The sequence below is a fragment of the Paralichthys olivaceus genome, chromosome 14 (genome assembly GCF_024713975.1).
Source record: "Paralichthys olivaceus isolate ysfri-2021 chromosome 14, ASM2471397v2, whole genome shotgun sequence".
NCBI classification, from domain to species: domain Eukaryota; kingdom Metazoa; phylum Chordata; class Actinopteri; order Pleuronectiformes; family Paralichthyidae; genus Paralichthys; species Paralichthys olivaceus.
The window spans coordinates 4,288,775-4,311,776 of NC_091106.1; the positions used below are offsets into that span (position 1 = coordinate 4,288,775).

The 23,002-nt window shown below is 39.7% G+C and overlaps 1 long non-coding RNA gene across 1 annotated transcript; it reads left to right on the forward strand.

Annotated features, from left to right (window-relative positions):
* The first annotated feature begins 381 nt into the window (after positions 1-381).
* LOC138413687 (uncharacterized) lies at positions 382-15,808 on the forward strand. Its single transcript, XR_011246110.1, has 3 exons — positions 382-458; positions 1,125-1,398; positions 12,788-15,808. It is a non-coding gene; the product is annotated as an uncharacterized lncRNA (long non-coding RNA).
* Positions 15,809-23,002: the final 7,194 nt, after the last annotated feature.

The following is a 23,002-nucleotide window of genomic DNA, read 5'->3' on the forward strand; positions in this document are numbered from 1 at the left end:
ACCAATTCTAATAATTTTTTGTTTCAGCTTCCTGTCTGTAACTAATGTGTAAATGTAAATTATTCTTAAATTTGCAGAACCCAGGCACCTCATGAAGTACATGACTTCTGTGTTCTCTTTGTGAGAGGGACAAGTAACTAAGTATTTAAACGTATACTTTTTAAAAGTAGTTTCTGATTAGGATATTAGTTAAATTGGGTTTATCGTTCCATTTAAAATCACATTTTGGGTTAGAGGTTATGTTTGAAGGTTAAATTTCACTAACTAATGCTTCTTGAACTACAGCAAAACATTTTCCCCTTTACATAACCTACTGGGCAAGGCGGAGACTGTCTGCACATAAAAGGAGACGTGCTATTGAAACATTCTCAGCTGATCTGTGCGGAATGAAAAGGACATCAGAGTACAGTTGACCTCCCAACAGTCAGCAGAGTGGAGGTCAATGCAGCCGCTGCAAGGTGAGATTAGGCCCCGCTATCCTTTCCTCACCATTGGACACCCATCTTTCATGTGTAGTGTAGTGTGTGTGTGTGTGTGTGTGTGTGTGTGTTTTTACAGGGGACTTTAACATGATCACACAGTTAACTATGAGGGCAGAAGTTGAGGTCATCAAAGGTGGAGACAGATTTTTGAGGATAGGGTCCTGGTTCCAGTTTGGTTCAGGTTCACGAGATGGTTTATTTTTAACTTCAGATATTTAACTTCGACGGTTGAAGTTAGAGTAAGAGAGTTATCAATGAGTGTCCTGACAGGGATTGTGTGTGTGTGTGTGTGTGTGTGTGTGTGTGTGTGTGTGTGTGTGTGTGTGTGAGTGTGTGTGTGTGTGTGTGTGTGTGTGTGTGTGTGTGTGTGTGTGTGTGTGTGTGTCAGTCTGCATGCAAGGTGAGATTTGGCTGCAGCTTTAATTGTGTCAAGTCAAACATAAGTAGACGATATGATACCGGAAGTACTTTTAGTGCTTTCATCACCTTTATGGTAAAATGTATTGCACATTTTATATTCAAAGGGCGTTGTCAATGTGTTAGAGGTGTATGGAAACATTGGGTTTTTATATACATCGTGAGGTACGTGTACTGTACATATTTTGTAGCTACATTTACTAATGCTGCTCTTTATTGTGAAAGTCAAACCGGAGGCGGGCTGTGGTTGTAGTACGCAGTGCAGCGGGCTTGTCAAAGGGGCTGGACTCAGGCCAGTGGTCCTCGTACAAAAAGCTCCGGGCTCTCAGACACGGTGGACTGACACCTCTCACCGGAACATGGAGAATAAAGCCGCTCCGGTTGTTCTCGGCTTCAGGTGTGTGACGCCAGCAGCTTCTTCCCTGAGGACAGAACGACCCACCGCAGCATCTCCTCTCTGACTCTGTGTTAAAGTTCAGCAGGAACCATCGCCGCTGTGGTGAGTTTACTGACCTGCCGACTTGTTCCGCTCCGTCTCTCGTTCCCTAACAAACTAACACAGTTAAAGTTAGCTTAGCTTTAATCACTCTTACATACATTGGAAATTACCCATGGCCATATAGATGTTTATTATATATTAAAACGTACCATTGGAAAATCGGCATAGATTTAACACCAATTATTGTAGATAAATAAAATACTTTTGGAATCCGTGTTGTTTTTAGTTCACACCACCAAGGTTCTCCACTGACGCCGTTCAGCAGCTGGAGCCAGGGTGAGACCATTTCATTGACCATTTATTTAATTATCTGTCTGCCGAATTTTGAAACACGACGTTATAATCGTTAAATGTGGGATATTCGGGCTCATTCTAGTGTATAACTCCAGTGACCTCACACAAAGATTTAAACTAATGGAGTTTTGTACAGAGTTTGTCCAAGAGTATCTGGCTGCAGACAAGATGGTGGAAACTCCGTCCTCCGCGAGCGCATGCGCAACAGATATCTCACTGGGCAGGAAATCTTATCTATCTAGCTGTCTGTCTGTCTGTAGCTTGAATTCAATTGTTTGTAAAGTTTTTATATTCAATATAATTTGATTACAATAGTACATTAAGTAATTGGAGACTTTTTAAACAATTGAACAACTTTATGTTGGACCATTTTAAACAAATGTGTATAAATGAGAGGGAACTGAATGCAAAGTTCTCAACTTAAAATGTTGTGTTTTTAATCAATAAAGTTTTATGTTTTAAAAAAAATTAGTGTGTTACTCTTAAATCCGTGCAAGAGTATTTGTACCACTTCACGTTTAAAAAAAAATAAGACAACCTACTTTTGCTGTTACGATCGCATTACTTCCTGTCAAGTATGGAGATGTCTTTTTGCGCATGTGCTCGCGGAGGGCGGAGGAGCCATCTTTTCTGCAGACAGGTCCCTCTCAGTTTGTCAAAACATCTTAAGCGTGAGAACCAAACATATCTGTGTCAATCACTGCTCTTCATGCCACAGCAGAGCTCAGACTGACTTTCATTAACTGTGCTCAAAATTGAACTTCTAAAGAAGAAAGTGATTTGATCATACACTACATGTTTAGAATGCAAAGTGAAAGCTTCTTGGAAAAAAATCATACAAATCAGAACATTATCAGTAACTGTATTACCCACTCTGAAGTAATCAGATTACAGAGTTGTTCTTGAGATAATAGAGAGTAGTTCTGATTTTGTCACACTTTCACATTGTTCTTGAAGTTAAAGTAGGCCCTTACAACAATATTATGAAGAAATCAGGTCATACATAACTAGAGAAATCAGTGAGTTAGTAGAATAAAGTGATGAAGAGACAGGTAACTCATTTAAATTGGGTTATACAATGTTACAGACTAGTGAAGGATACATAATACATAAACAAGTAGATTTAAAACAATGGACAGAATAGTCAAAAGGTTGAGAAGCCTTAAAAGAAAAGTATAATGGATTTTACTTCACATTGGTTGATGTTGCCTAATGTTAATCGCCAACCAGAGGTCAGACTTCAACCTCTTTTACTAGATGGATCCAGACTGGGTAGCTGATTTGTAAAAGTACATTTTCAGTAGGCAATCAGTAATCTGTAGTGGATTGTATGTAATCGTGAACCCTGTGTGTTCATCCCTCTCTTTCCTCCCTGGGGATGATGGTTGCTTTGGTTCCCAGGCAGAATGAGGAAAAGCTTTCACAGAGAGAAAAGTGTGTATGTGTTATCACAACAGTGCAGAACAAAGCTCTTAAGTAAAATCTCTTCTATAAACTTGATGTAGTCCTTCGTCTTCACTGTACAGCAGACATCACTGTCGTCCAATGCTGCGTCTTCACCAGTGATTTACAGTATTTTTCATGTTGTCTACTTTATGTATGTTGTTGTCATAGAGATTACACAGGAAGAGCTTAAGCAAGTTGAATGTGGTTTGTCCTTGTGCCTGTGTCCTTGTGAGCTCGCCTGACTTTGTGTATGTGTGTGTGTTGCGTGTGTACGCCGGGCTGTTTGTGTTGATCCAGGCCTCTGGGCTCTTTGTGTTTGAGGAGGGGTCTCCGGCCTAGCGGGGCTGACCTCAGGGTTGCTATGGAGACAGCAGCGGCCACTTCCTGAATTCTCAGCCCATCCCACAGTACATTATAGGGCAGGGGTCCGGAGTCAAACTCATGACAGGAGTGGGAGGGGGTGGGGAAAGGAAGGAGGCAAAGACAATTCTATTTTAAACAAGTTGTTCATTCTATAAAAATGTAATGAATAAACACTGTAAGAAAAGGAGCAGTAAAAGCAGTAGAGATAATGGGGAGCCAAGCCAGAGCTCAGTCAGGACACCAAAAAAGTGCACCTACAAGGACGTTGAATTTAAAGGACGAAAGCCAGTTAGCTGCCTCATCCTGTCCCACTTAGACATTTTCTTTCTCATCAGTTCAGATGAATTTGTAATAATCCTTTAACATACTGAACATTGTCTCCTACGCACTTACTATTTTATTTTCCATTCAAGAACTTGATTGATCATCTCTTCATGATATACACAATTAATCTGAAAGCCTCCGGATAGATTTAAGTGATATGGAACATATTTGGTTGTGTCAATGAGGAACAGAGCAGAGCTTCCACATATTCAAGTTGGAATTGTGACTTTGAAAGATTATTTCTTTTGAAATTTTCTGATTTCAAACAGAAGTAAAATTAAAATGTAGTGTAATGTAAAAAAATATGCTAATTTGCTTTCTTATGTTAAAAAAAGAAGACGATGTATGATGCTTTTAAATGGGATTTGGTTTCCTGAATTTAGAAGAAGGGGCTGACCCTAGAATTTTCTTAAGCTCAGAATTCAAGAATAGTGTCGTATTTGCTGACATTTTCAGAAATGGCACTAGGCAATGGAAGTTCATTTTCCCATGGTAAGCTAACGTAGGTTTAGTCGTATAGAGTTTATTTTAGTAATTTCATAATCCATCTGAGGAAACTATTTCTAATGGTCTCATCTCTTCTCTCAGCTTGCTATTTTGTTAGCGTCTGTAGCATCCATAATATTGTTGCGCACTTTGTACACAACCTCCCATGTTGTAACTTTGAGCTCATGAGTTCCACATGAAGGCAGCATTATAGTGCTCAAAACGTAGATTAGCATAGCGTAGCTTAAGTACTGGAAGTAAACCTACACAAAAAAGTCTTAGACAGTGTAAGCAGACATTTGTTTAGAGAGACCAGGGGTTTATCATCAACTTTTCCAGGGTGATTGCACAACAGCTTCCTGCAAGCCCCTGATACTCTGCACCCAGGGGTTTCAAGGAACATTAACCTGACGTTTTGTTCCTTTTAAAGAGTCAACAGTGTTAATAATCAAGAGTTCTGGTTTCACGGGCCACCAGGTTTGTTAGTATTCAGGACCCTGATCAGAATATCCGCTGGTCTGTTAAACTGCTGACAGAGAGCGATACACAAGGTCAGCTTGTCAGAGAGAGAGAGAAAGGAAGGTTGGGCCTTTAAGTAAGGGCAGGATTTGTGCTATCAGATAAAGAATGGAAACTTGTAGAAAAAACTCCAGCTACACGCACACACACACACACACACACACACACACACACACACACACACACACACACTAATGTAAAGGTCATATCCACTGGCAAGTGTTGTCAATGAAGATTAAAAGCTAAATGGTAATCGTAATAAAGTCAAGGGCACAGATTACATTTGTTTAATTCAAATATTACTGAATCATATATTAATCGCTGTGTGCTGATTCAAGGAGGAGTGATTGTTAATGGAAAACTGGGACATGTTTAAATTGTCTGAGCAGTTTTACTGATGTGTCACTTGTGCAGACTGTGTTTAGAAGTGAGACTTCTCAGCTGATGTTTTCCGGCTTAAATGTGGAAAGTCGTGCAAGCTGACATCCAAGCAGCTGCCGGAAACCTGTAAATGTGAAATCTTATAAACTGAGCAGTAACTAGTGGAGGGAAGGTTCAGCGTGACACAGGTACTGAGTCACTAATTACACCTCAGTGGAGAGACATGTACAGATGGTGTGTAAACCTTATATAGTTTGTGTGAGTGTGTAAATCCGCTTGGGGATTCTTGTACCTTTTTGGTCTAGGGCTCTGAAAGAATTCTTTGTATATGGGATAACATGTGGCCTCAATCAGATAAAAAGTGCGTCCTCATGCTCATTATCTATTCATTCCTTGTTGTTTCCTGACTTTGATTTAGTTAATCACTTCACAGTGGTGAAACATGCGTATCTATGGCCCAACTTCTCTAGAATCCCAGGAGGCTTTTCAGGAACTCAGGAAGTTCTCAGCATTTCAACAAGATTTAGCTCTTGCTGTAGGCCATGGTTTCTGTCCTTCTTAAGTCCTCACTCCGAAGACTGAAGCAGGAGCTGCAGGAGCTGCAGGGGCGATGTTTGCAACTCTTTTCCTGCTCTTAACATTTGTCTGACAAAAGTGAACATTGTGAGGGTCAGATTCATTGCACTGTTTATGTCAGAAAGTCAAGATCATAAATGACTGATTGTTGGATTTGTTGCATCATTCATGTTCAAAATAATTGAGTAATTTAATGCTTTTTCATGTCTGCATCTAAATGAATTACAGATGATATCTCTGCAAAACTGCATTCCGAATCATACAACCTGTTATTTTGTGTTTTCTTTATATTCAAATTAGAACATTTCCTCTTTTATTTTTTTGAGGCCAAAATTATGTTGGATGAAATCTTATTTGTTGCTAAAGTTGTGATTAAAAAAAAATATATATTTCCTTCCTTGCCTTAAAATGAACTAAAATATTAAAAATTGTATTTGACAAAGATGAGAGTAAAGTCTCAGTCTAATACAAACTGAAAACAAATAAAAAAGTATGAGGCTGAAACCTAAAACTAGGACTTTTTGATTCTAGGACTTCATCTGCAAATAACTTATTTCTTCAGACTGTAAGCAGACACTAGTTGTTGCTTTCTATTTGATAAACCAGAAGGACAGATTAATCTGTTAGGGGCGACAGAGCAGAAATAAGATGTAGGCCTGTATTTCCCCCCAAAAAAAGATATGTAGGAAAAACCTGCATGACAATATAATCTGAAGAAGTAGTAAAGAAATAATCATTAAATCTAGATTTTTAATTTCAAGTTAAGGTAATCATACAGGTATCATTATTTCAGTTCATATTGCCACACATGGATCGGATGCCACTGGGGCTGCAGGGAGCAGTTGCTCGCTTTGCTTGCTTGAAAGAAGATGCCGCAGATTGTCTTGACTCTGCAGCTTTGCTTTTTATCTGTTGTCATTTAATAGTTCCTGGCCCAATGCACTAAAGAGGCTTTTACTTAATGATTTACATCGTTTAGTTCCTGGGACTGTTTCGTCTAAAAAGCCCATAAGGATACGTCAGATGAGCATCTGCTGATAGGAATAGTGCATTTTTGAAAGTATGAAACGTTTGGTTTTGTGAGTATCAAGAGTCCTGAACTCTTCTCTGAGGAAAAAAATACTTTTAGGTGCCATGAAAGTGAAGTTTACAGTTCACATTGGTTTGGATTAGGCAGCTACAAGAAATGGATCATTAGCAATGAGGAGGGCGAGACAGAGAGACTTGCCAAAGTAAAAAGTGAAGCTCCATTATCAGAAAATCTACAGAAAGAAAGAGCATGGAGATTGAAACAGTTAAGACTGTGAGTCAATAAACTGTGGCCAACACATTCTACTTAAAGCTCTCAGGTGGTGAAACGCTTCAGAGAGGCACATTGGCACCAGACACAGCTCAGAGGTCATCTGAAGTGCCCGGGTCCCTCGTGTCATGTACCTTTCTTCATGGCCTTTAACATGGCACACCGCAGCTCTCTCATTGTGCTGGTGTATTGGTGATGGAACTGAGGTGGCTCTTGAGTGGATGAAAGAACACACAAGACACAGCACTGAACATACTTTAAAGGTTCCCTCTGTAGCAGCTTTAAACATCACTATATCAGCATTGAATTCACAGTCACCTTGGTGTATTTACTGTACACAGATCATTCTCGACCTTACACAAGAGACATTTGCAGTGCTTGTGTTCTTTTGTGTTTTAGTCTGCAGGTTTCTCTACTTTGGTTCACTCACTTAAAAGAGGAGAACTGTTGGAATAGTAGAGTTTTAGATTTCAAGTGAATTGTTTGGGAGGAATTTGGCGTTTATCTTTCCAAGAGTTGCGATAAGAAGATTGACATCTGTGCATTAGTCCAGTTTATCAGTAGGCAGATAAAGACAACTCCCCAGCCTGTAAAGTTCTGAAATGAACACGCTTCTCTTGTTTAATCCAGATTCAAACAGAAATGTAAAGTCTTCATGTTGTAGCTCTGGGGGAAGTTGGGTGCTGCTACTCTTTCACAGTGAACGATGCGTCAGCTGAAGATCTCGGGTGGACAGATCAGATGTTGTTCCTCTTAAAATGTGTGCCGCACATATCTCGCCATGTATGGGTTCGACAAATAAGACACAAAATGCTGATCAATGATCTTTAGAACTCTATTTAAGCAACTTTTCAACACTGCACAGAGCCAGGTTAGCTGAAGAACCATCTTTAAGCTCACATCTAACACAAGTCATTTTGTCCCAGTTTGTCAAACCCCAAAAATACTTTTCATTCAAAAGTTAGATGCTACTTTTTGTTTATCCCTTTATTCAATGGAGTCAAAAAGTTTAGATTTTATAAAAATAGGAACCACTTGGTGCACTGCACGAAAGCCAAACTGAAACATTTTCATTTTCACTCATGAACAACACAGCAGGAGATTTTCCGTTCAGACGGCAGACATTTCTCGAGCGTGTTTTTGTGTACAACCCATTGACACGGACGTTGGTCCTTATCACCAAAAGCTGACTTGCCATCTTCGGTGGTGTTTTCTACTTGTACTGCACCGCTTGTTCGTTCGAAGATATTTGTATTCTTCGTTTTATTTTTTGTGTCTGTCGCCTGTTATAAACGTCATCAGCATCTCCTGCTGTGTTCTCTCATGGGCCGGCTGGAGAAAGTCTGGAGAAAGCCAGGAGCTTCTCACAAAGACATTGGTGTTCTCATATACAGGCCCTTCGGAAGAATGTCCAGAGATAATCCAGAATTCAGTGCATGTCTGAAAGCAGCTTTAGTCTTAGATTTCCTGAGTTGTAGTTACACTGATGAAATTAAATGACCTGGTTTTTGAATCGCGTGTGGCTTAAGCATTCTCAGTGTACAGCAGAGACACTTACTGATTTTTGCAAACAGTAATCCAAACTGGACATTTTCTTTCTTGCATTGCTACAGCTAAAACACAGAACTTTCATTTTTCTCTCACACATTCCACAATCTATATAGCAATAGTGTAGATTATATTCAAACCTGTGGCAGACACTGAGGAAAGACTAGAAGTTGGTGTGTACACCTGCTTTCATTTCTTCTGTCCTCCTCCTTCTTGTCTTTCCCTCTCTCTCTCACACACAAACAGTCCCTCTCTCTCTCTCTCTCTCTCTCTCTCTCTCTCTCTCTCCCTCTTCGCTCTGTGTGTCAGCCGGTTGCCAAGTGCTAAGAATCTGGGGAATGCAGGATTGCAATGTTCTGATAAAGTTTGCTTTGTTCCCCAAGTGACCTGAGTAAGAGAGCGAGAGAGAGAGAAAGAAAGGGAGAGCTGGAGACACGCAAACATACACATGTCCACAGACATGCATACTTGTACATTAGCATCTTGCTATTCTCCAAAAAGAGTGCAGACATGGACTGTGGAGGAGAATCACTGTAAAGCACAAACACGGTCATGTAATTGGAACTAAATAACACGTATGTTGGATAATTAAAATTCCTGAAGCTTTATCTTCGCTCTGCATTGTCAAACCATCCATTAGGCTTATGTACGAAAGACTGCCTGGAGTTAAGAGCATTCTCACAGTATGGGACCAAGAGTCAAGGGCTCTCAGGAATCACAATGTACGCTTCACCATTGCAAAGTGCAGGCAAAGCATCAGTAATTTATTGAATTGATATTTACTGAAAGATAAAGTAGAATTAATATTATTTTAACTGTGTTATTTTTACTTCTCGAGCAGCAGTAGATCACCCAAAATATTACCAATGTTTCTGTTAGTGTCAGTCGCTCAATCACAATTAAAATAACTTATTAAACATGATTAGAAGGATCTAGATTCCAAAATAGCAAGTTTGTTTTGCTACTTTGCTGAAAATGGTACATCATTTTTAAACTCCTCATTCCCCATAACAGACTCTCTCAAAACATTCAGAAGGAAGTTGATAAGGTTAAGATTTGTAACTGGATTCAGATTTGATAAGATTCAGTCGAATCCCATCACAAAATGCAAAGTCCATATTTTGAGATTTGTTCTTGTTTATCTTTCATTGTGTTTTTTGTTAATGTTGTTTGTACAATTGGTCAGCAGTGGATTCCCAAAGCTCCCAAATATTTCTTTTTCAATTTCTAAAAATAAATAAAAGGGGAGTCTGGGGTTTATTCAGTTTCGGCACGACAATAAGAGCAGAAATAATTGGACATTTTTATGATCAGATGTATTTGAGAAGATGTTTTCATGTCTAACAGTTAAATTTAAGGCTGATGCCAGCTGCTACATAGCTTAGCACAAAGTCTGGAAACAATTGGACCGCCTACCAGTTAGCACATTCATGTAAGCGTTTACCTCAAAGAAGCACTGAGCTCAATTACAGTCACACAGAGCTTCTAGCATAGCTGTAGCTGTAGTCTAAAGTTATAGACTTTTGTTTTCACAGATGAACTTAACTTCATCTGTGGACTCAGATTATTGGACTAGACATGCTATTGCCTCATTATCAATGGCATGACACAAACACAACCTTTCATTGCTATGTCCTTCGGTTTGTAAGAAGACATCGAACTACAAGCATGTAACAATATGCTTAGTTCTGAAAATTTCCGACCTGCGATCAAAAGTCATGCTCAGTCCACATGTAATGCCAATGTAGGGATGTTATATTGTACCCTGGGTGTTTTGAATGGACCTGCTCAGTGACGACATGCCCTCACCCTCCTCACCAGCCTTCGACAGGGACAGTCAGCAGAAAGACAGTCACATCTGACCCCGTGCAGTGACGGACATCAGCGACTTTATTTCATGTCAAGTTTGGTTTTAGAATATGTTGGATAAAGAAGGTGTTTTTTTTTTTTTCATTACTTCGGTTGTTTGTCAGTGGGGGGGAGGGAAGGAGGAGAAATGGCATTCCGGTCTTTATCAAAGCACAGGACACACATGTGATTACATGCTCGCTCGCTCCCCCAACTCAATCTTACACACACACACACACACACACACACACGCTGTCTCACACACAAAGGCACATTCACTCTAATGCCTACAAAGACCTGCAAACTCCCAACACATACAATTTGCTGTCTTAATAAGTCACTCTCTTTCTCAGAGCTGTGAACACATATAGATCCACAATTTAAGGTGCACATCCGTCAGACATTTAAATGCATCTATATGAAGGAGATGGCCACAATTGTGTGTGTGTGTGTGTGTGTGTGTGTGTGTGTGTGTGTGTGTGTGTGTGTGTGTGTGTGTGTGTGTGTGTGTGTGTGTGTGTGTGTGTGTGTGTGTGTGTGTGTGTGTGTGTGTGTGTGAAAAAAAAAAAGTGAATGGGAAATGGAGAGACAAATGGTAGAAACAGGAAGTGAGCATTTGGGTTGCGGGGCAGGGTCAGAGAGGGCATTATGGGAGTCCTTCACATCTATTTGCGTGTGAAGAAGTAATTAGATCTGTGTGTGTGTGTGTGTGTGTATGCTGAGCTGTGGGAGTGTGTATGGTGGCTAAACAGAAATGCTGAGTTGTGTTTACATGGTAAATATGTGTGTTTGTGTGTGTGTGTGTGTTGGGAGTTAAGGTGGTGGAATGTCACATGTTGTTAGAATGCTTGCTGCACAACAAGGCCGTGAAAGGAAACATAGTGGAAACTATTAACTATGCTGGTCACTGCCCAGCTATAAGTCTTAACTGTAAAACACAAAGAACAACAGTGAACAGTGCTTTGTTTGTGGTGAGATGCATCAGATGGTTTTGCTGTAATATGTCACTTCCCTCGAAAGTTCAAGCAGAAATAGTATCTTTCCTTTTAAGTATATGTATGTGGGTTTTATTTCAGATTCCTCGCCTTGAAAAAAAGCCAAACTAGTGAGGTTTTCTCTTGCGTGTAGAGAAAAAGAAACATACAGATACTTAGTGTCCAGATTTGCTGTAAGAATTATTTAAGAAAGCCAACACCAAACCCTAAACCTGTCAAATCAGATAAAAACGAAACTGAAACGGTTCCATGGAAGTTTACAATACAAAACTTCATTTAATTTACTCCTCACAAAGTCAAAAAGTCCTCAAGATGATGGTATTGAAACAGAATTGACCCTCATAAATGGAGCAACGCCTGCGAGCTAGTTCAGGCAGCTGCTCCAATCACGTGACATACCTCACTCTCCACCATCATCTATAATACACACCCACCTTATTAGGCCGTCTATTTAAGAAGACAAAATTTCCCATCACTCCCTTTGCTTGCCTCGCAGTACTGCTGTCAGTTGCTTCAGCCCCTCCACCACCTCAGCATCCACCTGTAGGCTCCGATGGGGGTTTACAAGTATTTGCGCATCACTCCTATCATATCTATGTAATCATATTGGGGGGAGTGACTAAGTTGGAGCCTAGACGCCAAACACAAACCTGTTCTACTGCTGTAATAACATTTGAACGTGAGTTGCGTGACTGAACGAAAGAGAAGTGCACACAAACACACACACGCACTGTCCAAAAGTTCATTTAATTTACAGAAGTAATTTGCTGCAAGTGTCACAGTCATCTAAGATGTTAGCTAATAAATTATAGAAACTGTAAGGGATAGATAGACAGGAGAAAAAATACATATTGTGTTATGTTTGTTATGTTTCAGAGAGATAAAGGGTCTTACATTGATTTGTAAAGCACCAGTGTAGTTTTACATTCCTCCTGTACTTTTATGTGATGATGGATTATTCCTCTCAAAGAAGGAGGGGTGTGTGTGCAAGTTTGAGAATAAGAACAGACGACAGAAGGAGTGGAAGGGACACAGTCAGCCTGCAGAGCTGCAGAGGAAAGTCACCAGTGTTGGCAACAAGACAGAGGCAAAATTTTTCCACTAGTGTTTTTTTTTTTGTTTGCCTTCTCATGTAGATGTTGAAATGCGATGTGTCTGATTAAACCATATAAACGGTGTGTAAAGATAGACGACATGACTGCTCCCAAACTAAAAATTCTAATTACACTTAAAATGATTTTTCTTAAATATGGTTTCTGTCATTTTCTGGGAATTCTTATTTTTTCATGAGCTCATTTTCTATCTGCAGGACTTTGCTGCTGTGGCTCCATCCCCTGATTGCTACTGTGCAGACTCTGGCTCCTGATGCAAGATGGCAGTGTTCATATCTGGGATATTTTGGTTTCATTTCTGTGGAAACAAGTAAAGACAGGTGGTCCAGCTTTATATGCACTCTATGGATTATAGCAGTGGATGCATATGTGCACTCCCAAGTAATTTCCATGTTAACTTTACATGATGCACTGTATATAACCGCCAGATCATAGTTTTTCCACTTAACACAGGTAAAAGAAATTCACGAGAGGTCACTCTTTCACTCGTTAAACTAGAACAGGTGGATTTATAACTCAGGGCATTTTCACTTGTTTTATTAAAAATGTTGAAAGGGACATTTCTGCATATTTGTGTGGGTGTGCATTTGAGCAAGTTCACAGGTAGTGTATCCTCTCCAGGCCGGTTGGCAGTCAGGGCTACTGTAAACATCCTTGACTGGAAGCTGGTGTTATGTTCTGGGGCTTTCAGTCGGATGTTTGCAGCAGCCAACTGCTAGTACCATCACTACATGTGTGTGAAGTCTACTGACACACAACTGTAAGTGAAATAACAGGACGAGGAAAGTTACATTTTTGTTGCTCTAGTGATCACTTAGATCATTTGTGATAACTTTGTATCCACCAACATCTTTTCAGTACTGCAAACTAATACCATCTTATGCTTACATTTACATATTACACACTAGTTTTACTCTGAAAGTCCACGTTTAGTTTTTTTTATTCAATTCAATCTTATTTGTATAGCGCCACATCGAAATATACATTATCTCAAGGCACTTTACATAGAAGGTCAAGACAATGTGGTCATCTGCCTCGAAAGATTGGGAGGAGTAGAGATGGGTGGAAAAGAGGGGGAAGAAGAGAGAGGGAGATAGGAGAGGGGGGAAGAGAAAGAGACCAGGAACAGCATCAGGTTTCAGCTCTGACTAGTTGGTGAAATAAAAACAATAAGAGTTATAATTATGAATGTAAAGATGTTATAAATGAAACTGCAAATGTGGAGTCACATTTTCTCTGCACTGTTTTCTCTTTACTAGCTCCTTACGGCCTCTCCTTCATATCTTTCCTTGACTAAGTGAGGGTGTCAAGGAATAGTGGTTAGGAAAGGAGATTGTTTTCAACCAGAGACCAAGTGACTCTCATTGCCCCAATTAGCATCTCAGTAACTGCTGCCTGAATTAACTTTCACAACACTTGCTGGAACTGTTTCTTATCACAGACAATGTCTCAGTTCCTACTAAACATAAATACACGGCAAAATAGTGAAGGGATGGAGCGAGGGAAAGGAGAGTGAGTCCAAGGAGAAATGGCTGCCAGTGATAGCTGTCTCTATTCAGTTCCCAGTGGATGGGAGGGGCCTCATCCGCCCCTGAGAGACTGAGGACCAGGGGGGTGAAGGAATGGAGGGGGGCTGATGAATGGAAAGAGGAACAAGAAGAAGGGTAAAGAACGAGGGGAAAAAGGTGATGGTAGATGAAGAAATGGAAAGGGAGATAGTTTGGTCTCGATATTTTTTCCTCTCCCTTCATCAGTCAGTCGGAGTCGAGGGGAAGTGGGTGTAACGTGCAACAGGGCCACAGACGGGGAAGGAAGGAAGGAAGCATTCTAATATTACCCCCTCCCACCACCACCCCCACATTCATCATATCCATGAATGAAAACACGCTGGGCTCCTTACAGTTTCTGTTAAAACAGTCTCAGCGTTCCATCCTTGGTGCTGGTAAACCCAGGAAAGAGTTCAGTTCACACAAAGCTCCTCCATGTGGAAAGATCCAGTCCCGCCCGGCAGCTTCTAGACGACACGGCTGTGTTATTTGTTTGTGCTGCAGTGTTTACATGAAACTAAACCCAAAGACTATTCATTTAAAAAGGAAAAGTCCAGCCGTAACAAGCTTAAAGGGATAATTCACTCACAAATGAAAATGCGTAGGTCTCGTTAGGGCACTTCCATTCAAAACACATATTGAACAACTTAATCAGAAATTAAAAATCAAAGTCAGTTTCCTTGACAGGATTAAAAGTTGTCTGTCTCCATCAATTCTGGAAAACTGTTGTCCAGACTTCATGTCAGTCCTTGACTTTGGAGATTTTCTATACGTGTCTCACAGCCCCATCATATCTCCAGCAGTTAAACCCAGTGTGAATTACGCTTCATCACAAACAACAGAGTCCGCACACATCCTTGTTCTCTTTATCACTCTAATGAGAAGAGACAATCATCTCACGTTATTCATCTACAAAGCTCTGTTGTCAAAACTTCCAAATGACCAAAGCTCTCTTCTCTCATATAAAACCAGAACAAACAGCACAAGACCCAGTTACAACTGAACATCAGACACTCCTCATGTACGCCCCGATATTGGCAGAACTGGATTCAGTTACACCTTCTGAATGGAATGTTTTACAAACTACAGTCTTGTGTGCTCCTCTGATATTTGAAATCTTTCCTATGTGATGTTTTTTTATCAATCGTTTGACTGTTTTCATTCATTTATTGTTATTGTGTTGTTTTTTTATTTGCTCGTGTTAAATTGTTTGTTGCTGATCGCGATGGTGTCTTGTTCTCAGGCCTCTCTTAGAGTAGAAGTCTTGTTCTCAGTGTGACTGCCTGATTAAATACAGATGAAAATACATTAAACGGTATCAAGTTGCCCTGTGACCTCTGAGTTCTAGATAGTGTAAACATCCTACACTCTCGGCGTGTGTCCCCTGGTGGCCGGGAGTGGGACTGTTTGCTCCATCTGGCTTAGGAGCTCGTCAAGCAGCAGGAAAGTTAAAATATAAAAATATAAATATATTTAATTTTATTCACTTTCCAGTGCAGAATATAACTTACATCACATTGCCACAGGCTGATGTGTGCTCTCAGTATCACACGCTTTTGCTTTGAATTCTTCTTTAGCATTAAAGAGGACGTCCGCTGTGTGGCATTTAACCTCGTGTAACTTTTCTGTGCAGCCTGTTTGAATAAAGAGTTATTTGAGTTTCTAATAAAGGATTTGTGTAATTCATCTTGCTTTGGTTGCTGGGGAATGCTTGCCATTCTGGACAGGAAACAGGGAGCGGCACGTCTCTGATTGGCCGGAATCCCTGACCCAACGACCTCAGTCATGGCTGTCCCACTGGGGCTGGGACACACACACACACACACACACACACACACACACACACACACACACACACACACACACACACACACACACAGTTCAGAGTGTGCAGCAGGGTAAAGAAAGGAGGAAATGGGATGAAAGTGATTCATTTTAACCCATTAGTGTAATATTAATCAAAGTCTTGGTGTGAGACCAGACTTGTAAAGATCCATGTCATTATTGGTTAAAAGGGGAAAAGACGTTTCTACATCTGTTTTCTTCAGAAAGCTGAAGAAGTATTGTGTGTGAGAGGCTTCCATGATTAAGTGGCAATAGGAGGAAAGACGTACAGAGGAAGCAGAAACAGTGGGTGTTGAGTGCTTTCTTACAAGTCTGCTTTTCTAAGGCTAAAAATATACAATCTATAATAAATACATAAGCAGAGCAGGTGTGGCTGTTTAAAAGGGACTGAAGTGTGTTCCTCAGTGTCCCAGTAGACCATGAAAACTGGAAACACTGTAACCTGAAGCCTGAAATTCAAGTGACTTCTGCCCTTGAATGCTTCATGGCTGCCACTGGATTATAGTGATGTTTTCTAACAGAGCTGAACCCCATCAAGGGAACTGAAGGGAGTAGTCTGTGGAGCCACATCACATGTTTCAGTGCATTTACATTATTCTCTGCATGAATAAGTTTCCTAGTATTTAATGTTTTGCATCATTACAGTACTGTTTTGTCTCCGTCGTTAATTTTTCATTTATTGCATAAATAAAGAGACAATTAATTCATTATGGCCAAGAACAGTTTTAACACATCTTTTCCAAAATGTGTCCCCCTTCTTTAAATTATGTTTTCTGCAGTATAGAGATTTATAAAATAGCTATACATTAAAATCAGTGGCATACATTTATATTATGTACTTTTCTTCATATCTGTAAGTGATTGTAATTATTGTTTTTGGGGTGGCAATATTTTAAACATCATTAATAACAGTTGTATTCTTGTATTTTTTAACACGATAGAATTATGTGCATGCAGTTACCACAAGATGGAGCTATAGTCTTGCACACTCATATCTCCTAAGATGTGTGTGTGTGTGTGTGTGTGTGTGTGTGAATATACAAAGTGATGATAATGAGCAGTGTTGCAGTTCAACATGTTCCTGTTTTGTGCAGCTTAGAAAGCAGAAGTGAACTTTCAGCTTCAGCTCTAGTTTCTACCACAAGACCGAAAATAGGGAAAGTCTCAGAAACTAATACAAATGATAGTTTCAGCACGTCATCAAGACGGAGTGACAACTGTCGAAAAGCCTGCAAAGTCAGTGGTTTTCATACACAACAGCATGAAAATGATTACACACAGATTAAGCACGGACCCTTCAACCATCATTGATTCCCATTTAAAGTGGGAAACCAGATATACTGAGCCTTACAAGCTGCAGCTATAGTGTTACCAACAACACAAACTTTTTGAGCTGTCATACTGTGAAAACAAGTTTCTCTTTTCTGCGACTAATGAAGTTTTAAATTCTTCTTGTCAATAAGCCGTCAATTGACAATTTATATTACAAAGGCTAATTGCTTGTCAATAAAGGTGAATAAGGAAAAGTCTGCAGTTGTTGTTGATTGTAACTGATCAATCAAGAGTTAATAAATTACTTACATTACATTAATGTTCAGGTTACCATGTTCCAAGAGACACATCAATCAATCAATCAAACTTTATTTGAATAGCATTTCTTGAGCAAAACAAATGCAATTCAAAGTGTTTAATGGGTGATTGACAAAACATAGGATGTTAAAAGTTAATTAAAATGTGTTAAACATTCAGATTTCATTCAGTAATAGAAAAATAACTACTATTAAAGAAAGTTAGGTTCATGAAAGATATATTGAAATAAAAAATGACATGATGTTTAATAATATCAACATTTCTGCTCCTCTCAGATCCTCTGGATGGCTTCTCCAGGGACTTGAGTACAGGGCCACTGAAGACAATCAGTTCAAAGACCCAGAGAAGACGGACTATGCTCAGATTAGATTTATGATCCTCAACCTTCAGCTGTCATCGTCAGTATTGATACCTGCAGAAAGCCAAGAGGAGAAAAAAGAAAAACCTTGTTAAGAACCTGAGAACAAGAGGTGCTGCTGTGGATCACTCTGCTGTGTTACAGACACTGTTGTGAAAATAAGTGAGCGCTGGTGATTACCAGACTCCTGCAGTGTCTCAACCTCCATGTTCTCCCCATGGGGATGAAAGAGCAGAATATCGGGAACTATCTTTTTAACGACTCAGCGGCGCGCTACACGACATGCTGTGGAGGAAATGGAAGATGAGACGACAGGAAGCACATGGTGACACCATCTGTTGTTGGGCAACAATGCAGAAAAAAAGGCCAAACTGGAGGCACACACACACACACACACACACACACACACACACACACGACAGAGAAAACGACAGAATGAAAGCACAGACAGTATTCAGGTGGTTCTGATGGTCAACAAGAAGATCTGCTCCTCTGCTCTTTTCTAATCACTGATCTTCATAATAACCTGATTAATTCATATATATATGTGTGTGTGTGTGTGTGTGTGTGTGTGTGTGTGTGTGTCCGCTCATCTGTCACTCTTGCAGATCACATTCATTTAATTATGAATCGATGGTGTTGGATCATGATCCAGATTGTTCTGGTCACTTCAATCCCTGTGTGCGTCACGTCTCCTTTTGTGTGGAGCAGTTGAACAGAACTTTTTTTCAATGTGTTAAATAAAGTAAATTCAGTACTGTTCAGATCCTAATAACTCTGAGTCCAGATCAGCGGGGGAGTGATGAGGGAGGTCATGCAGCATGGTACAAGGATACTGGACATATATAATGTGTGTCTACCCTAATCCTGAAGGATGGACGGGCCACCACTGCAAAATAAATGCAGCAGAAACCTACCTAATACTTGAGATGGTGGGCTGCGTGTTTAAAAAACTAAAAGAGATTCAGAAGAGGCCACCACCAAGACTCAGCCAGAATGATATATTACGTTGTCGCATTATGGGGATAGGATACACTCAACAAGTGCTTAGATTTAAAAGTAAGTTCTTACTTTTGCTCAAGTTGAAAACTGTGATGTATGTGTTCAATAATGTAGTGTGGCCCTCGAGGGACGCTACAAAAGAAATGGTCGTCTTCCAGTTTTGTTAGAAGAAGAATCCCGACTGTACTCTGGGGAAGTTCAAAGATGTATGACACAGCTCCAAAGTGGCCAAACGACGCTGCGTTCTGAAGCCGCACAGACACAGAATGTTGTTGGTGTCTTTCTTGCATAATTTACTGGAACAGGATGTTGAGGAAAAACATAATGTGGGAAAGAAATGTTCAAATACACAATGAGGATGAAAAACATTTTGTGCTGTCATATCTCTGAAATGTTTTCATCATAGGTCATCATCATTTACTACTTTTTAAATATAATGGCTATATGTGATGCAGAGTAATAAACCCAATGAGATACACACATATTCACCCTTCCACGTTTTTTACACACACGTACACGAGTACACATTTCCACACTTCCCGTCAACATGAATCCAAGAACATCTCCACAGTTACTCTGCCGGAACACACACTCTTTTTCTGCTCGAACGCACACAGTAGACGGCCTCCTCATTCTGCCAGTGGGAATCAGGTGAGTGTGCATGTAGTACATAGACAAACACACACTCACTCACTTACATAAACTCTTATGTGAAGTGTGATATCATTGCTGTCATCAAGAGTTATAGCTTTAAAACTCTTGTTTCCTCCGCCCGCTCTGCACCGATGGTTATGGTTAAGATGATTTACTTTTATTACCATCTCGTTACAGTGTTAGAAATGCTTTTTTCACATTTCGTCAAACAAGGCGACGTGTACCTTGTTATAACATTTCATCCGTCTCATTGGAGAGCTGCTCATTAGCTGGTTTCCATGTGCAGCTCCTCGTTTTTTGATGAGTATGTTTCTGTCTTTCATTATATGAGAAGAAAATCTCAGACACAACCCTGAAGGTCAGATGGATGTAGAAAGAATGATTGAGCAAGCTGTCCTGTAAGGTATAACACTTTGAATGTCACTTCAGTATATAGACATATCCATAGCACCACTGACATTCCCATGTACAATACATACAGCTTACAAGCTTTCACATTATCTAAGTTTAGATGTGATTACACTGGGATAGTTTTTACAGAACCTTGTTTCATGTTAAGAAGATATTCCTCCTCCATTAAGACGGTTATGTATCTATATATGTTATATATCCAGGAATGTTTCACATTCACTTTTTTCATAATTTTAATAATTTTCTCAGGGAACAATTGATTGATTCATGAATTCATGGAACAATACCATTTTTTTGTGAGCAATTTGGTGCGGATCCAAATAAAAATCTGAATTGTGTGAATTTAAATGTGAATTCCTATACATTCTACTGAGTGGCATTCTAGTTATACCTTAAATGTTTCTCTCATTACAACAATATCCTTTGTGGTGTCAAGAATACTCCTTTATAACGCCACAGATTTGATATTAGTTCTCCTGCACAGCCACATTCAAATATCATGAATTCATGATTTGTGACTGTGCTGTCTATAATCTCCTTTCCTTCTCATTGGACGCTCTTAAACTTGCTGCACCTTCATTTCTCTACACTGTTCTGAAAACAGTGAGATCTGACCAAGCTAGATCACGACTGATTAGTTCGCTCATTTAGTTCTCTTGAAAAACATTTATTATTCGTCGTACAGACAGAATAAAAATGAAATTCTTTATTTTCAATCTGTTAAAAAAACGCATCATGAATTAGGATAGTGACCATTCAGAATCATGTGAAGCTAGTGTGCTCTCATCTCACAGCACGAAGAACAGGCTGAAGGGTCGACGCTGTCCCTGATGGGAAAAGAAGAACAGGCCAGAGGGAGCAGGATAAGTCGTGTGACAACACAGACTATGTCCACATCTTTCTGCTTAAGCCCTGTCTGGATGGAAGCATGTTTTCCAATTTCTAATGGAGAAAACCATTGTTTCAGAGAGGTCTTCAGCACGTTTGCTTTCACATAATGTATGGCCCCATGCTTCTCCAGCTCTCACCGAGGACTTTAATCCTGTTATCCAGCTGGCAGATCTGCTGCAACAGATGCGTCCTTTGTGCAGGAGAATCAGAGTGAATTTCATTCTTGTCTTGGCACAGACATCACATGATTGACTGCAAGTAGGACCATGTATATAATGAATTATTAAAGATACATGCAGCCTAGTTTATACGCGGAAATAAAGGTTGTCAGGCTTTGCAGAAATGAAGTTTTGTGCAGTATGTATTCTAGTGAATGCTTTTACCTTGTTATTTGTCTATTCTTCACAGTTTATTATAAATTAATAAATGTGCACTGATGGTTTACACCTTCAAACGGGATCGTCTGGACACCACTGCAAATAAGTGTAAGTGTCAGTTGAAAACAGATGATGATGATGATGATGATGATAGGATAAACAATAATTTCTGCAAATAACATTCAAATAATTATGAGATGATAAATGAGACATAAAATTAAGCTACAGTTATGGATCCTGATGTCGACACATTTCAGCAAAGACGTACAGAAGCTGATGAAGGCACAGCAGGAGTCTGTTCAATCAAACTCCAATCAACAGCCATTGTTGTTTTATGTGTTAGGATTTATCAATCACATTTACTATATGTACAGAACGTAAATGAGAGAAATCAGCAATACAATGCTCTGCTTATATATGATATACTGGTTACACAGTGGTTACACAGATTTCCACATCATATACAATGTGTGGCCATCAGAGTTACATGGGCAGGTTAAAGTTCCTAAGAAGTAAAATAACGTAAAATGAGCACCTCACATCGGTGTAATAAGAACGAACTAAAATGACAGGGAGCATCATTGTGAAAAACGTATGTGAAGTGTTCTTTACATTTTCAGTTGTCACGTCCCATCCACTAACATGGAGGAGGCATGTCATCCACAGTCTCTGTTAAAGACAACACTCGATATCAAGAGTGAACAACACTAAGGAACTGTGATTAGTGTTCAGTTTCTAGAGGTATAACCGTACTTACCCTGATGTTCAATAAGTCACAGGACTTTTGTTTAAAGGACGCATTCGATTAGATTTCACCCAGCAACATGACCTTCTTATCTTTTCATCCTCATCTGCCTGTTGCACTGTGCTGAAGTAATTTATCATACTCATCTGAGAGAGATTACTTCAACACCAGAATCTGTCCAGTAAATATCCCTGTCCTGGACAACCCGCTCCGTCTCCTGATCCACGGCCTCCCCTAAACTGTCTATGTGCATCCCTACCAACACTACCAAGATAAATGCAAAATAAACTAACACAAAGGTGAACACAACAATATTCAATGTACCATTTCCACTTACAGGACAAAACATTCTGTTTAAACTGTCACTACAGCTTCAGGCATGAATCACTTCGGGGTGAGACTGAACCAGAGAAATGAGACCAAAGACGGATTAATGAGGTGGAGAGACTCATGTCTTTGTTTTGTAGTCAATGTGTTAAAATTAAAAATAACAGTGTGAGAGCTAACAGCAGTCACACATGTAGATTTATTATTTAATTCATCTTCAACCCATATATCACATAATTTGCATGCTCATCCAATTATATCTGTATTTATTTTGAAGGTTTAAATCCTTATCTTTATCTCACGTATCTTATGTACAGAGCAAAATATGCAGTGAAAGTCCAACGTGGTCCAGCTGCGTGTTTGTAGTACGTGCTCTTCTCTGAATGTCAATACAGACCCATGCCTTTGAATTCTGGAGGCGGACAGTTATCTCTGTTTTTGTGCATTTCAATAATCTTCGGCTCTGTTTGCACTTTGCGTGGGTCTGTTCAGTCACAAGAAACAGTGCAAAGATTAAAACAATTAGCCTGCACTCACACATGCTATTTGGTTAAGCTTCCAACATAACACCAGTTACCTGCCACTTGCCTTTTTGTTTTGTTTCTTGGGCATATTATCGTGTGGGCATGCATCTATGTGCATATTCATCCTGCATTAGTTCCGGT